Source organism: Calliopsis andreniformis, unplaced genomic scaffold, assembly GCF_051401765.1.
Source record: "Calliopsis andreniformis isolate RMS-2024a unplaced genomic scaffold, iyCalAndr_principal scaffold0001, whole genome shotgun sequence".
Taxonomy (NCBI): Eukaryota; Metazoa; Arthropoda; class Insecta; order Hymenoptera; family Andrenidae; genus Calliopsis; species Calliopsis andreniformis.
This window is the reverse complement of record NW_027480422.1, coordinates 37,279,821-37,298,565: the sequence shown is the minus strand read 5'-3', so window position 1 is coordinate 37,298,565 and position 18,745 is coordinate 37,279,821.

Sequence of the window (18,745 nt, the reverse complement as noted above, 5' to 3'; positions counted from 1 at the left end):
CTAGAGTGAAGCCATGGTTGCACGGAACGTAGAAATGACCATACCTTTCACACTGATTGCAATTATTCCTGTTATACGATGGAAGAACTGTTGTATCTTTATTGTATTTTATGCTTCTGGCATTGACTTCTAAGGCCCTAGCTATTCGATGTGGTGGAGCAATGCCCTAGAGTGAAGCCTAGGATGCCCGCAACGTAGAAATGACCATGTCTTTCACACTGTTTGCAATTATTCCTGTTATACGATTGAAAAACTGTTGTATTTATATTGTATTTTATGCTTCTGGCGTTGACTTCTAAGGCCGCAGCTATTCGATGTGGTGGAGCAATGCCCTAGAGTGAGGCCTAGGCTGTCGGGAACGTAGAAAGGACCATACCTTTCACACTCATTACAATTATTCCTGTTATACGATGGAAAAACTGTTGTATTTCTATTGTATTTTATGCTTCTGGCGTTGACTTCTTAGGCCCTAACTATACGATCTGGTGGAGCAACGCCCTAGGGTGAAGCCTAGGTTGCCCGGAACGTAGAACTGACCATAACTCTCATACTGGTTGCAATTATTCGTTTTATACCGTGGAAAAGCTGTTGTATTTATATTGTATTTTATGCGTCTGGAGTTGTTTTCTAAGGCCCTAACTATTCGACCTGGTGGACCAACGCCCTAGAGTGAAGCCTAGGTTGCACGGAACGTAGAAATGCCCATTACTTTCACACTGGTTGTAATTATTCCTGTTATACGATGGAATAACTGTTGTATTTTTATTTTACTTTGTGCTTCTGGCGTTGACTTCTATGGTCCTAGCTATTCGATCTGGTGGAGCAACGCCCTAGAGTGAAGACTAGGTTGCCCGGAATGTTGAAATGACCATCACTTTCACACTGGTTGCAATTATTCTTGTTATACGATGGAAAAACCGTTGTATTTATTTTGTATTTTATGCCTCTGGCGTTGACTCCTAAGGCCGTAGCTATTCGATGTGGTGGAGCAACGCTCTAGAGTGAAGCCTAGGTTGCCCGGAACGTACAAATGACCATGTCTTTCACACTGGTTGCAATTATTCCTGTTATACGATGGAAAAACTGTTGTATTTATATTATATTTTATGCTTCAGACGTTGACTTCTAAGGCCGTAGCTATTCGATGTGGTGGAGAAACGCCCTAGAGTGAAGCCTAGGTTGCCCGGAAAGTAGAAATGCCCATTATCTCCACACTGTATGCAATTATTCATTTTATACAATGGAAAAACTGTTGTATTTATATTGTTTTTTATAGTTATGGCGTTGACTTCTAAGGCCGTAGCTATTCGATGTGGTGGAGCAATGTCCTAGTGTGAAGCCTAGGATGCCCGCAACGTAGAAATGACCATATCTTTCACACTGGTTGCAATTATTCTTGTTATACGATGGAAAATCTGTTGTATTTATTTTGTATTTTATGCCTCTGGCGTTGACTCCTAAGGCCGTAGCTATTCGATGTGGTGGAGCAACGCCCTAGAGTGAAGCCCAGGTTGCCCGGAACGTAGAAATGACCATGTCTTTCACACTGGTTGCAATTATTCCTGTTATACGACGGAAAAACTGTTGTATTTATATTATATTTTATGCTTCAGACGTTGACTTCTAAGGTCGTAACTATTCGATGTGGTGGAGAAACGCCCTAGAGTGAAGCCTAGGTTGCCCTGAAAGTAGAAATGACCATTACCTCCACACTGTTTGCAATTATTAATTTTATACAACGGAAAAGCTGTTGTATTTATATTGTTTTTTATAGTTATGGCGTTGACTTCTAAGGCCGTAGCTATTCGATGTGGTGGAGCAATGTCCTAGTGTGAAGCCTAGGATGCCCGCAACGTAGAAATGACCGTATCTTTCACACTGTTTGCAATTATTCCTGTTATACGATTGAAAAACTGTTGTATTTATAGTGTATTTTATGCTTCTGGCATTGACTTCTAAGGCCGCAGCTATTCGATGTAGTGGAGCAACGCCCTAGAGTAAAGCCTAGGTTGCCCGGAACGTAGAAATGACCATACCATTCACACTGATGGCAATTATTACTGTTATACGATGGAAGAACTGTTGTATTTCTATTGTATTTTATGCTTCAGGCGTTGACTTCTTAGGCCCTAACTATTCGATCTGGTGGAGCAACGCCCTAGGGTGAAGCCTAGGTTGCCCGGAACGTAGAACTGACCATAACTCTCATACTGGTTGCAATTATTCGTTTTATACCGTGGAAAAACTGTTGTATTTATATTGTATTTTATGCTTCTGGAGTTGTTTTCTAAGGCCCTAACTATTCGACCTGGTGGACCAACGCCCTAGAGTGAAGCCTAGGTTGCTCGGAACGTAGAAATGCGCATTACTTTCACACTGGTTGTAAATATTCCTATTATACGATGGAATAACTGTTGTATTTTTATTTTACTTTGTTCTTCTGGCGTTGACTCCTAATGTCCTAGCTATTCCATCTGTTGGAGCAACGCCCTAGAGTGAAGACTAGGTTGCCCGGAATGTAGAAATGACCATCACTTTCACACTGGTTGCAATTATTCTTGTTATACGATGGAAAAACTGTTGTATTTATTTTGTATTTTATGCCTCTGGCGTTGACTCCTAAGGCCGTAGCTATTCGATGTGGCGGAGCAACGCCCTAGAGTGAAGACTAGGTTGCCCGGAATGTAGAAATGACCATCACTTTCACACTGGTTGCAATTTTTCCTGTTATACGATGGAAAAACTGTTGTATTTATGTTATATTTTATGCATCAGACGTTGACTTCTAAGGCCGTAGCTATTCGACGTGGTGGAGAGACGCCCTAGAGTGAAGCCTAGGTTGCCCGGAAAGTAGAAATGACCATTACCTCCACACTGTTTGCAATTACTCATTTTATACAATGTAAAAACTGTTGTATTTATATTGTTTTTTATAGTTATGGCGTTGACTTCTAAGGCCCTAGCTAGTCGATGTGGTGGAGCAATGCCCTAGAGTGAAGCCTAGGATGCCCGCAACGTAGAAATGACCATACCTTTCACACTGTTTGCAATCATTCCTGTTTTACGATTGAAAAACTGTTGTATTTATATTGTATTTTATGCTTCTGGCGCTGACTTCTAAGGCCGCAGCTATTCGATGTGGTGGAGCAACGCCCTAGAGTGAAGCCATGGTTGCACGGAACGTAGAAATGACCATATCTTTCACACTGTTTGCAATTATTCCTGTTATACGATGGAAGAACTGTTGTATTTCTGTTGTATTTTATGCTTCTGGCGTTGACTTCTTAGACCCTAACTATTCGATCTGGTGGAGCAACGCCCTAGAGTGAAGACTAGGTTGCCCGGAATGTAGAAATGACCATCACTTTCACACTGGTTGCAATTATTCTTGTTATACGATTGAAAAACTGTTGCATTTATATTATATTTTGTGTTTCAGACGTTGACTTCTAAGGCCGTAGCTATTCGATGTGGTGGAGCAACGCCCTAGAGTGAAGCCATGGTTGCACGGAACGTAGAAATGACCATACCTTTCACACTGGTTGCAATTATTCCTGTTATACGATGGAAGAACTGTTGTATTTCTATTGTATTTTATGCTTCTGGCGTTGACTTCTTAGGCCCTAACTATTCGATCTGGTGGAGCAACGCCCTAGAGTGAAGCCTAGGTTGCCCGGAACGTAGAAATGACCATAGCTTTCACACTGGTTGCAATTATTTCTGTTATACAAGGGAAAAACCGTTGTATTTATATTGTATTTTATGCTTCTGGCGTTGACTTCTTAAGCCCTAACTATTCGATGTGGTGGAGCAACGCCCTAGAGTGAAGCCTAGGTTGCCCGGAACGTAGAAATGACCATAGCTTTCACACTGGTTGCAAATATTCTTGTTATACGATGGAAAAACTGTAGTATTTATTTTGTATTTTATGCTTCTGGCGTTGACTTCTAAGGCCGCAGCTATTCGATGTGGTGGAGCAACGCCCTAGAGTGAAGCCATGGTTGCACGGAACGTAGAAATGACCATACCGTTCACACTGATTGCAATTATTCCTGTTATACGATGGAAGAACTGTTGTATTTGTATTGTATTTTATGCTTCTGGCGTTGACTTCTTGGGCCCTAACTATTCGATCTGGTGGAGCAACGCCCTAGAGTGAAGACTAGGTTGCCCGGAATGTAGAAATGACCATCACTTTAAAACTGGTTGCAATTATTCTTGTTATACGATGGAAAAACTGTTGTATTTATATTATATTTTGTGCTTCAGACGTTGACTTCTAACGCCGTAGCTATTCGATGTGGTGGAGCAACGCCCTATAGTGAAGCCATGGTTGCACGGAACGTAGAAATGACCATACCTTTCACACTGATTGCAATTATTCCTGTTATACGATGGAAAAACTGTTGTATTTACATTGTATTTTATGCTTCTGGCGTTGACTTCTTAGGTCCTAACTATTCGATGTGGTGGAGCAACGCCCTAGGGTGAAGCCTAGGTTGCCCGGAACGTAGAAATGACCATAGCTTTCACACTGGTTGCAAATATTCTTGTTATACGATGGAAAAACTGTAGTATTTATTTTGTATTTTATGCTTCTGGCGTTGACTTCTAAGGCCGCAGCTATTCGATGTGGTGGAGCAACGCCCTAGAGTGAAGCCATGGTTGCACGGAACGTAGAAATGACCATACCGTTCACACTGATTGCAATTATTCCTGTTATACGATGGAAGAACTGTTGTATTTCTATTGTATTTTATGCTTCTGGCGTTGACTTCTTAGGCCCTAACTATTCGATCTGGTGGAGCAACGCCCTAGAGTGAAGACTAGGTTGCCCGGAATGTAGAAATGACCATCACTTTAAAACTGGTTGCAATTATTCTTGTTATACGATGGAAAAGCTGTTGTATTTATATTATATTTTGTGCTTCAGACGTTGACTTCTAACGCCGTAGCTGTTCGATGTGGTGGAGCAACGCCCTATAGTGAAGCCATGGTTGCACGGAACGTAGAAATGACCATACCTTTCACACTGATTGCAATTATTCCTGTTATACGATGGAAGAACTGTTGTATTTCTATTGTATTTTATGCTTCTGGCGTTGACTTCTTAGTCCCTAACTATTCGATCTGGTGGAGCAACGCCCTAGAGTGAAGACTAGGTTGCCGGGAACGTAGAAATGACCATTACTTTCACACTGGTTGCAATTATTCCTGTTATACGATGGAAAAACTGTTGTATTTATATTGTATTTTATGCTTCTGGCGTTGACTTCTAAGGCCGCAGCTATTCGCTGTGGTGGAGCAATGCCCTAGAGTGAAGCCTAGGTTGCCCGGAACGTAGAAATGCCCATTACTTTCACACTGGTTCTAATTATTCCTGTTATACGATGGAATAACTGTTGTATTTTTATTTTATTTTGTGCTTCTGGCGTTGACTTCTAAGGCCGCAGCTATTCGATGTGGTGGTGCAACGCCCTAGATTAAAGCCTAGGTTGCCCGGAACGTAGAAATGACCATGTCTTTCACACTGGTTGCAATTATTCCTGTTATACGATGCAAAAACTGTTGTATTTATATTATATTTTATGCTTCAGACGTAGACTTCTAAGGCCGTAGCTATTCGATGTGGTGGAGAAACGCCCTAGAGTGAAGACTAGGTTGCCCGGAATGTTGAAATGACCATCACTTTCACACTGTTTGCAATTATTCCTGTTATACGATTGAAAAACTGTTGTATTTATATTGTATTTTATGCTTCTGGCGTTGACTTCTAAGGCCGCAGCTATTCGATGTGGTGGAGCAACGCCCTAGAGTAAAGCCTAGGTTGCCCGGAACGTAGAAATGACCATACCTTTCACACTGATTGCAATTATGCCTGTTATACGATGAAACAACTGTTGTATATCTATTGTATTTTATGCTTCTGGCGTTGACTTCTTAGGCCCTAACTATTCGATCTGGTGGAGCAACGCCCTAGGGTGAAGCCTAGGTTGCCCGGAACGTAGAACTGACCATAACACTCATACTGGTTGCAATTATTCGTTTTATACCGTGGAAAAACTGTTGTATTTATATTGTATTTTATGCGTCTGGAGTTGTTTTCTAAGGCCCTAACTATTCGACCTGGTGGACCAACGCCCTAGAGTGAAGCCTAGGATGCCCGCAACGTAGAAATGACCATATCTTTCACACTGTTTGCAATTATTCCTGTTTTACGATTGAAAAACTGTTGTATTTATATTGTATTTTATGCTTCTGGCGTTGACTTCTAAGGCCGCAGCTATTCGATGTGGTGGGGCAACGCCCTAGAGTGAAACAATGGTTGCACGGAACGTAGAAATGACCATACCTTTCACACTGATTGCAATTATTCCTGTTATACGATGGAAGAACTGTTGTATTTCTATTGTATTTTATGCTTCTGGCGTTGACTTCTTAGGCCCTAACTATTCGATCTGGTGGAGCAACGCCCTAGAGTGAAGACTAGGTTGCCCGGAATGTAGAAATGACCATACCTTTCACACTGATTGCAATTATTCCTGTTATACGATGGAAGAACTGTTGTATTTATATTGTATTTTATGCTTCTGGCGCTGACTTCTTAGGCCCTAACTATTCGATCTGGTGCAGCAACGCCCTAGAGTGAAGACTAGGTTGCCCGGAATGTAAAAATGACCATCACTTTCACACTGGTTGCAATTATTCTTGTTATACGTTGGAAAAACTGTTGTATTTATATTATATTTTGTGCTTCAGACGTTGACTTCTAAGGCCGTAGCTATTCGATGTGGTGGAGCAACGCCCAAGCGTGAAGCCTAGGTTGCCCGGAACGTAGAAATAACCATTACTTCCACACTGTTTGCAATTATCCATTTTATACAATGGAAAAACTGTTGTATTTATATTGTATTTTATAGTTATGCCGTTGACTTCTCAGGCCGTAGCTATTCGATGTGGTTGAGCAACGCCCTAGAGAGAAGCCTAGGTAGCCCGGAACGTAGAAATGACCATCACTTTCACACTGGTTGCAATTATTCTTGTTATACGATGGAAAAATTGTTGTATTTATTTTGTATTTTATGCCTCTGGCGTTGACTCCTAAGGCCGTAGCTATTCGATGTGGTGGAGCAACGCCCTAGGGTGAAGCCTAGGTTGACCAGAACGTAGAAATGACCATGTGTTTCAGACTGGTTGCAATTGTTCCTGTTATACGATGGAAAAACTGTTGTATTTATATTATATTTTATGCTTTAGGCGTTGACGTCTATGGCCGTAGCTATTCGATGTCGTGGAGCAGCGCCAAAGAGTGAAGCCTAGGTTACCCGGAACGTAGAAATGACCATCACTTTCACACTGGTTGCAATTATTCCTGTTATACGATGGAAAAACTGTAGTATCTATTTTGTATTTTATGCTTCTGGCGATGACTTCTTAGGTCCTAACTATTGGATCTGGTGGAGCAACGCCCTCTGATGAAGCCCAGGTTGCCCGGAACGTAGAAATGACCATAACTTTCATACTGATTGCAATTATTCGTATTATACGATGGAAAATCTGTTGTATTTATATTGTATTTTAACCTTCTGGCGTTGACTTCTAAGGCCGTAGCTATTCGATGTGGTGCAGCAACACCCTGGAGTGAAGCCTAGGTTGCTCTGATCGTAGAAATGACCATATCTTTCACACTGGTTGCAATTATTCCTGTTAATCGATGGTAAAACTGTTGTATCTCTATTGTATTTTATGCTACTGGCGTTGACTTCTCAGGCCCTAACTATTCGATATGGTGGAGCAACGCCCTAGAGAGAAGCCTAGATTGCCCGTGACGTAGAAATGACCATTACCTACTGGCTTGTTGCAATTATTCCTGTTGTACGATGAAAAAACTGCTGTATTTTTATTGTATTTTATGCGTCTGGAGTTGTATTCTAAGGCCCTAACTATTCGATGTGGTGGAGCAACGCCCTAGAGCGAAACCTAGGTTGCCCGGAACGTAGAAATTACCATTACTTTCACACTGGTTGCAATTATTCCTCTTATACGATGGACAAACTGTTGGATTTTTATTGTACGTTATGCTTCTGGCGTTAACTTCTTAGGCCCTAACTATTCGATCTGGTGGAGCAACGCCCTAGGGTGAAGCCTAGGCTGCCCGGAACGTAGAACTGACCATAACACTCATACTGGTTGCAATTATTCGTTTTATACCGTGGAAAAACTGTTGTATTTATATTGTATTTTATGCGTCTGGAGTTGTTTTCTAAGGCCCTAACTATTCGACCTGGTGGACCAACGCCCTAGAGTGAAGCCTAGGTTGCTCGGAATGTAGAAATGCGCATTACTTTCACACTGGTTGTAATTATTCCTGTTATACGATGGAATAACTGTTGTATTTTTATTTTATTTTGTGCTTCTGGCGTTGACTTCTAAGGTCCTAGCTATTCGATCTGGTGGAGCAACGCCCTAGAGTGAAGACTAGGTTGCCCGGAATGTAGAAATGACCATCACTTTCACACTGGTTGCAATTATTCTTGTTATACGATGGAAAAACTGTTGTATTTATTTTGTATCTTATGCCTCTGGCGTTGACTCCTAAGGCCGTAGCTATTCGATGTGGTGGAGCAACGCCCCAGAGTGAAGCCTAGGTTGCCCGGAACGTAGAAATGACCATGTCTTTCACACAGGTTGCAATTATTCCTGTTGTACGATGGAAAAACTGTTGTATTTATATTATATTTTATGCTTCAGACGTTGACTTCTAAGGCCGTAGCTATTCGATGTGGTGGAGAAACGCCCTAGAGTGAAGCCTAGGTTGCCCGGAAAGTAGAAATGACCATTACCTCCACACTGTTTGCAATTATTCATTTTATACAATGGAAAAACTGTTGTATTTATATTGTTTTTTATAGTTATGGCGTTGACTTCTAAGGCCGTAGCTATTCGATGTGGTGGAGCAATGCCCTAGTGTGAAGCCTAGGATGCCCGCAACGTAGAAATGACCATATCTTTCACACTGGTTGCAATTATTCTTGTTATACGATGGATAAACTGTTGTATTTATTTTGTATTTTATGCTTCTGGGTAGACTTCTTAAGCCCTAGCTATTCGATCTGGAGGAACAACGTCCTAGAGTGAAGCCTAGGTTGCCGGGAACGTAGAAATGACTATAACCTTCATACTGATTGCAATTATTCGTTTTATACGATGGAAAAATTGTTGTGCTTATATTGTATGTTATGCCTCTGGCGTTGACTCCTAAGGCCGTAGCTATTCGATGAGGTGGAGCAACGCCCTAGCGTGAAGCCTAGGTTGCCCGGAACGTAGAAATAACCATTACTTCCACACTGTTTGCAATTATACATATTATACAGTGCAAAAACTGTTGTATTTATATGGCATTTTATGCTTCTGGCATTGACTTCTAAGGCCCTAACTATTCGATGTCGTAGAGCAACGCCCTAGAGTGAAGCCTAGGTTGCCCGGAACGTAGAAATGACCATAGCTTTCACACTGGTTGCAATTTTTCCTGTTATATGATGGAAAAACTGTTGTATTTATGTTATATTTTATGCTTCAGACGTTGACTTCTAAGGCCGTAGCTATTCGATGTGGTGGAGAGACGCCCTAGAGTGAAGCCTAGGTTGCCCGGAAAGTAGAAATGACCATTACCTCCACACTGTTTGCAATTATCCATTTTATACAATGTAAAAACTGTTGTATTTATATTGTATTTTATAGTTATGCCGTTGACTTCTAAGGCCGTAGCTATTCGATGTGGTTGAGCAACGCCCTAGAGTGAAGCCTAGGTTGCCCGGAACGTAGAAACGACCATTACTTCCACACTGTTTGCAATTATTCTTTTTATACAATGGAAAAACTGTTGTATTTATATTGTTTTTTATAGTTATGGCGTTAACTTCTAAGGCCGTAGCTATTCGATGTGGTGGAGCAATGCCCTAGAGTGAAGCCTAAGATGCCCGCAACGTAGAAATGACCATATCTTTCACACTGTTTGCAATTATTCCTGTTATACGATAGAAAAACTGTTGTATTTATATTGTATTTTATGCTTCTGGCGTTGACTTCTAAGGCCGCAGCTATTCGATGTCGTGGAGCAACGCCCTAGAGTGAAGCCTAGGTTGCCCGGAACGTAGAAATGACCATACCTTTCACACTGATTGCAATTATTCCTGTTATACGGTGGAAGAACTGTTGTATTTCTATTGTATTTTATGCATCTGGCGTTGACTTCTTAGGCCCTACCTATTCGATCTGGTGGAGCAACGCCCTAGGGTGAAGCCTAGGTTGCCCGGAACGTAGAACTGACCATAACTTTCATTCTGGTTGCAATTATTCCTGTTATACGATGGAAAACTGTGGTATTTATATTGTATTTTATGCTTCTGGTGTAGACTTCTTAGGCCCTAGCTATTCGATCTGGAGGAACAACGCCCTAGGGTGAAGCCTAGGTAGCCCGGAACGTAGAAATGACCATCACTTTCACACTGGTTGCAATTATTCTTGTTATACGATGGAAAAATTGTTGTATTTTTATTGTATTTTATACTTCTGGCGTTGACTCCTAAGGCCGTAGCTATTCGATGTGGTGGAGCAACGCCCAAGCGTGAAGCATATGTTGCCCGGAACGTAGAAGTAACCATTACTTCCACACTGTTTGCAATTATCCATTTTATACAATGGAAAAACTGTTGCATTTATATTGTATTTTATAGTTATGCCGTTGACTTCTAAGGCCGTAGCTATTCGATGTGATTGAGCAACGCCCTAGAGTGAAGCCTAGGTTGCCCGGAACGTAGAAATGACCATTACTTCCACACTGTTTGCAATTATTCTTTTTATACAATGGAAAAACTGTTGTATTTATATTGTTTTTTATAGTTATGGCGTTGACTTCTAAGGCCGTAGCTATTCGATGTGGTTGAGCCACGCCCTAGAGTGCAGCCTAGGTTGCCCGGAACGTAGAAATGACCATTACTTCCACACTGTTTGCAATTATTCATTTTATGCAATGGAAAAACTGTTGTATTTATATTGTTTTTTATAGTTATGGCGTTGACTTCTAAGGCCGTAGCTATTCGATCTGGAGGAACAACGCCCTAGGGTGAAGCCTAGGTTACCCGGAACGTAGAAATGACCATCACTTTCACACTGGTTGCAATTATTCCTGTTATACGATGGAAAAACTGTAGTATCTATTTTGTATTTTATGCTTCTGGCGTTGACTTCTTAGGTCCTAACTATTGGATCTGGTGGAGCAACGCCCTCTGATGAAGCCCAGGTTGCCCGGAACGTAGAAATTACCATAACTTTCATTCTGATTGCAAATATTCGTATTATACGATGGAAAATCTGTTGTATTTATATTGTATTTTAACCTTCTGGCGTTGACTTCAAAGGCCGTAGCTATTCGATGTGGTGCAGCAACGCCCTGGAGTGAAGCCTAGGTTGCCCTGATCGTAGAAATGACCATACCTTTCACACTGGTTGCAATTATTCCTGTTAATCGATGGTAAAACTGTTGTATCTCTATTTTATTTGATGCTTCTGGCGTTGACTTCTCAGGCCCTAACTATTCGATCTGGTGGAGCAACGCCCTAGAGAGAAGCCTAGATTGCCCGTAACGTAGAAATGACCATTAACTTCTGGCTTCTTGCAATTATTCCTGTTGTACGATGAAAAAACTGCTGCATTTTTATTGTATTTTATGCGTCTTCAGTTGTATTCTAAGGCCGCAGCTATTCGATGTGGTGGGGCAACGCCCTAGAGTGAAACAATGGTTGCACGGAACGTAGAAATGACCATACCTTTCACACTGATTGCAATTATTCCTGTTATACGATGGAAGAACTGTTGTATTTCTATTGTATTTTATGCTTCTGGCGTTGACTTCTTAGGCCCTAACTATTCGATCTGGTGGAGCAACGCCCTAGAGTGAAGACTAGGTTGCCCGGAATGTAGAAATGACCATACCTTTCACACTGATTGCAATTATTCCTGTTATACGATGGAAGAACTGTTGTATTTATATTGTATTTTATGCTTCTGGCGTTGACTTCTTAGGCCCTAACTATTCGATCTGGTGGAGCAACGCCCTAGAGTGAAGACTAGGTTGCCCGGAATGTAAAAATGACCATCACTTTCACACTGGTTGCAATTATTCTTGTTATACGTTGGAAAAACTGTTGTATTTATATTATATTTTGTGCTTCAGACGTTGACTTCTAAGGCCGTAGCTATTCGATGTGGTGGAGCAACGCCCAAGCGTGAAGCCTAGGTTGCCCGGAACGTAGAAATAACCATTACTTCCACACTGTTTGCAATTATCCATTTTATACAATGGAAAAACTGTTGTATTTATATTGTATTTTATAGTTATGCCGTTGACTTCTAAGGCCGTAGCTATTCGATGTGGTTGAGCAACGCCCTAGAGTGAAGCCTAGGTTGCCCGGAACGTAGAAACGACCATTACTTCCACACTGTTTGCAATTATTCTTTTTATACAATGGAAAAACTGTTGTATTTATATTGTTTTTTATAGTTATGGCGTTAACTTCTAAGGCCGTAGCTATTCGATGTGGTGGAGCAATGCCCTAGAGTGAAGCCTAAGATGCCCGCAACGTAGAAATGACCATATCTTTCACACTGTTTGCAATTATTCCTGTTATACGATAGAAAAACTGTTGTATTTATATTGTATTTTATGCTTCTGGCGTTGACTTCTAAGGCCGCAGCAATTCGATGTGGTGGAGCAACGCCCTAGAGTGAAGCCTAGGTTGCCCGGAACGTAGAAATGACCATACCTTTCACACTGATTGCAATTATTCCTGTTATACGGTGGAAGAACTGTTGTATTTCTATTGTATTTTATGCATCTGGCGTTGACTTCTTAGGCCCTACCTATTCGATCTGGTGGAGCAACGCCCTAGGGTGAAGCCTAGGTTACCCGGAACGTAGAAATGACCATCACTTTCACACTGGTTGCAATTATTCCTGTTATACGATGGAAAAACTGTAGTATCTATTTTGTATTTTATGCTTCTGGCGTTGACTTCTTAGGTCCTAACTATTGGATCTGGTGGAGCAACGCCCTCTGATGAAGCCCAGGTTGCCCGGAACGTAGAAGTTACCATAACTTTCATTCTGATTGCAAATATTCGTATTATACGATGGAAAATCTGTTGTATTTATATTGTATTTTAACCTTCTGGCGTTGACTTCAAAGGCCGTAGCTATTCGATGTGGTGCAGCAACGCCCTGGAGTGAAGCCTAGGTTGCCCTGATCGTAGAAATGAAGATACCTTTCACACTGGTTGCAATTATTCCTGTTAATCGATGGTAAAACTGTTGTATCTCTATTTTATTTTATGCTTCTGGCGTTGACTTCTCAGGCCCTAACTATTCGATCTGGTGGAGCAACGCCCTAGAGAGAAGCCTAGATTGCCCGTAACGTAGAAATGACCATTAACTTCTGGCTTCTTGCAATTATTCCTGTTGTACGATGAAAAAACTGCTGCATTTTTATTGTATTTTATGCGTCTGCAGTTGTATTCTAAGGCCGCAGCTATTCGATGTGGTGGGGCAACGCCCTAGAGTGAAACAATGGTTGCACGGAACGTAGAAATGACCATACCTTTCACACTGATTGCAATTATTCCTGTTATACGATGGAAGAACTGTTGTATTTCTATTGTATTTTATGCTTCTGGCGTTGACTTCTTAGGCCCTAACTATTCGATCTGGTGGAGCAACGCCCTAGAGTGAAGACTAGGTTGCCCGGAATGTAGAAATGACCATACCTTTCACACTGATTGCAATTATTCCTGTTATACGATGGAAGAACTGTTGTATTTATATTGTATTTTATGCTTCTGGCGTTGACTTCTTAGGCCCTAACTATTCGATCTGGTGGAGCAACGCCCTAGAGTGAAGACTAGGTTGCCCGGAATGTAAAAATGACCATCACTTTCACACTGGTTGCAATTATTCTTGTTATACGTTGGAAAAACTGTTGTATTTATATTATATTTTGTGCTTCAGACGTTGACTTCTAAGGCCGCAGCTATTCGATGTGGTGGAGCAACGCCCAAGCGTGAAGCCTAGGTTGCCCGGAACGTAGAAATAACCATTACTTCCACACTGTTTGCAATTATCCATTTTATACAATGGAAAAACTGTTGTATTTATATTGTATTTTATAGTTATGCCGTTGACTTCTAAGGCCGTAGCTATTCGATGTGGTTGAGCAACGCCCTAGACTGAAGCCTAGGTTGCCCGGAACGTAGAAACGACCATTACTTCCACACTGTTTGCAATTATTCTTTTTATACAATGGAAAAACTGTTGTATTTATATTGTTTTTTATAGTTATGGCGTTAACTTCTAAGGCCGTAGCTATTCGATGTGGTGGAGCAATGCCCTAGAGTGAAGCCTAAGATGCCCGCAACGTAGAAATGACCATATCTTTCACACTGTTTGCAATTATTCCTGTTATACGATAGAAAAACTGTTGTATTTATATTGTATTTTATGCTTCTGGCGTTGACTTCTAAGGCCGCAGCTATTCGATGTGGTGGAGCAACGCCCTAGAGTGAAGCCTAGGTTGCCCGGAACGTAGAAATGACCATACCTTTCACACTGATTGCAATTATTCCTGTTATACGGTGGAAGAACTGTTGTATTTCTATTGTATTTTATGCATCTGGCGTTGACTTCTTAGGCCCTACCTATTCGATCTGGTGGAGCAACGCCCTAGGGTGAAGCCTAGGTTGCCCGGAACGTAGAACTGACCATAGCTTTCATTCTGGTTGCAATTATTCCTGTTATACGATGGAAAACTGTGGTATTTATATTGTATTTTATGCTTCTGGTGTAGACTTCTTAGGCCTTAGCTATTCGATCTGGAGGAACAACGCCCTAGGGTGAAGCCTAGGTAGCCCGGAACGTAGAAATGACCATCACTTTCACACTGGTTGCAATTATTCTTGTTATACGATGGAAAAATTGTTGTATTTTTATTGTATTTTATGCTTCTGGCGTTGACTCCTAAGGCCGTAACTATTCGATGTGGTGGAGCAACGCCCAAGCGTGAAGCATAGGTTGCCCGGAACGTAGAAGTAACCATTACTTCCACACTGTTTGCAATTATCCATTTTATACAATGGAAAAACTGTTGTATTTATATTGTATTTTATAGTTATGCCGTTGACTTCTAAGGCCGTAGCTATTCGATGTGATTGAGCAACGCCCTAGAGTGAAGCCTAGGTTGCCCGGAACGTAGAAATGACCATTACTTCCACACAGTTTGCAATTATTCTTTTTATACAATGGAAAAACTGTTGTATTTATATTGTTTTTTATAGTTATGGCGTTGACTTCTAAGGCCGTAGCTATTCGATGTGGTTGAGCCACGCCCTAGAGTGCAGCCTAGGTTGCCCGGAACGTAGAAATGACCATTACTTCCACACTGTTTGCAATTATTCATTTTATGCAATGGAAAAACTGTTGTATTTATATTGTTTTTTATAGTTATGGCGTTGACTTCTAAGGCCGTAGCTATTCGATCTGGAGGAACAACGCCCTAGGGTGAAGCCTAGGTTACCCGGAACGTAGAAATGACCATCACTTTCACACTGGTTGCAATTATTCCTGTTATACGATGGAAAAACTGTAGTATCTATTTTGTATTTTATGCTTCTGGCGTTGACTTCTTAGGTCCTAACTATTGGATCTGGTGGAGCAACGCCCTCTGATGAAGCCCAGGTTGCCCGGAACGTAGAAATTACCATAACTTTCATACTGATTGCAAATATTCGTATTATACGATGGAAAATCTGTTGTATTTATATTGTATTTTAACCTTCTGGCGTTGACTTCAAAGGCCGTAGCTATTCGATGTGGTGCAGCAACGCCCTGGAGTGAAGCCTAGGTTGCCCTGATCGTAGAAATGACCATACCTTTCACACTGGTTGCAATTATTCCTGTTAATCGATGGTAAAACTGTTGTATCTCTATTTTATTTTATGCTTCTGGCGTTGACTTCTCAGGCCCTAACTATTCGATCTGGTGGAGCAACGCCCTAGAGAGAAGCCTAGATTGCCCGTAACGTAGAAATGACCATTAACTTCTGGCTTGTTGCAATTATTCCTGTTGTACGATGAAAAAACTGCTGCATTTTTATTGTATTTTATGCGTCTGCAGTTGTATTCTAAGGCCCTAACTATTCGATGTGGTGGAGCAACGCCCTAGAGCGAAACCTAGGTTGCCCGGAACGTAGAAATTACCATTACTTTCACACTGGTTGCAATTATTCCTCTTATACGATGGACAAACTGTGGGATTTTTATTGTACGTTATGCTTCTGGCGTTAACTTCTTAGGCCCTAACTATTGGATCTGGTGGAGCAACGCCTCGAGTGAAGCCTAGGTTGCCCGGAACGTAGAAATGACCATAACTTTCGCTCTGGTTGCAATTATTCCTGTATACGATGGAAAAACTGTGGTATTTATATTGTATTTTATGCTTCTGGCGTAGGCTTATTAGGCCCTAACTTTTCGATATGGGAGAACCACGCCCTAGACTGAAGCCTGGGTTGCCCGGAACGTAGAACTGACCATAACTTTCATTCTGGTTGCAATTATTCCTGTTATACGATGGAAAACTGTGGTATTTATATTGTATTTTATGCTTCTGGTGTAGACTTCTTAGGCCCTAGCTATTCGATCTGGAGGAACAACGCCCTAGGGTGAAGCCTAGGTAGCCCGGAACGTAGAAATGACCATCACTTTCACACTGGTTGCAATTATTCTTGTTATACGATGGAAAAATTGTTGTATTTTTATTGTATTTTATACTTCTGGCGTTGACTCCTAAGGCCGTAGCTATTCGATGTGGTGGAGCAACGCCCAAGCGTGAAGCATAGGTTGCCCGGAACGTAGAAGTAACCATTACTTCCACACTGTTTGCAATTATCCATTTTATACAATGGAAAAACTGTTGCATTTATATTGTATTTTATAGTTATGCCGTTGACTTCTAAGGCCGTAGCTATTCGATGTGATTGAGCAACGCCCTAGAGTGAAGCCTAGGTTGCCCGGAACGTAGAAATGACCATTACTTCCACACTGTTTGCAATTATTCTTTTTATACAATGGAAAAACTGTTGTATTTATATTGTTTTTTATAGTTATGGCGTTGACTTCTAAGGCCGTAGCTATTCGATGTGGTTGAGCCACGCCCTAGAGTGCAGCCTAGGTTGCCCGGAACGTAGAAATGACCATTACTTCCACACTGTTTGCAATTATTCATTTTATGCAATGGAAAAACTGTTGTATTTATATTGTTTTTTATAGTTATGGCGTTGACTTCTAAGGCCGTAGCTATTCGATCTGGAGGAACAACGCCCTAGGGTGAAGCCTAGGTTACCCGGAACGTAGAAATGACCATCACTTTCACACTGGTTGCAATTATTCCTGTTATACGATGGAAAAACTGTAGTATCTATTTTGTATTTTATGCTTCTGGCGTTGACTTCTTAGGTCCTAACTATTGGATCTGGTGGAGCAACGCCCTCTGATGAAGCCCAGGTTGCCCGTAACGTAGAAATGACCATTAACTTCTGGCTTCTTGCAATTATTCCTGTTGTACGATGAAAAAACTGCTGCATTTTTATTGTATTTTATGCGTCTGCAGTTGTATTCTAAGGCCGCAGCTATTCGATGTGGTGGGGCAACGCCCTAGAGTGAAACAATGGTTGCACGGAACGTAGAAATGACCATACCTTTCACACTGATTGCAATTATTCCTGTTATACGATGGAAGAACTGTTGTATTTCTATTGTATTTTATGCTTCTGGCGTTGACTTCTTAGGCCCTAACTATTCGATCTGGTGGAGCAACGCCCTAGAGTGAAGACTAGGTTGCCCGGAATGTAGAAATGACCATACCTTTCACACTGATTGCAATTATTCCTGTTATACGATGGAAGAACTGTTGTATTTATATTGTATTTTATGCTTCTGGCGTTGACTTCTTAGGCCCTAACTATTCGATCTGGTGGAGCAACGCCCTAGAGTGAAGACTATGTTGCCCGGAATGTAAAAATGACCATCACTTTCACACTGGTTGCAATTATTCTTGTTATACGTTGGAAAAACTGTTGTATTTATACTATATTTTGTGCTTCAGACGTTGACTTCTAAGGCCGTAGCTATTCGATGTGGTGGAGCAACGCCCAAGCGTGAAGCCTAGGTTGCCCGGAACGTAGAAATAACCATTACTTCCACACTGTTTGCAATTATCCATTTTATACAATGGAAAAACTGTTGTATTTATATTGTATTTTATAGTTATGCCGTTGACTTCTAAGGCCGTAGCTATTCGATGTGGTTGAGCAACGCCCTAGAGTGAAGCCTAGGTTGCCCGGAACGTAGAAACGACCATTACTTCCACACTGTTTGCAATTATTCTTTTTATACAATGGAAAAACTGTTGTATTTATATTGTTTTTTATAGTTATGGCGTTAACTTCTAAGGCCGTAGCTATTCGATGTGGTGGAGCAATGCCCTAGAGTGAAGCCTAAGATGCCCGCAACGTAGAAATGACCATATCTTTCACACTGTTTGCAATTATTCCTGTTATACGATAGAAAAACTGTTGTATTTATATTGTATTTTATGCTTCTGGCGTTAACTTCTAAGGCCCTAACTATTCGATCTGGTGGAG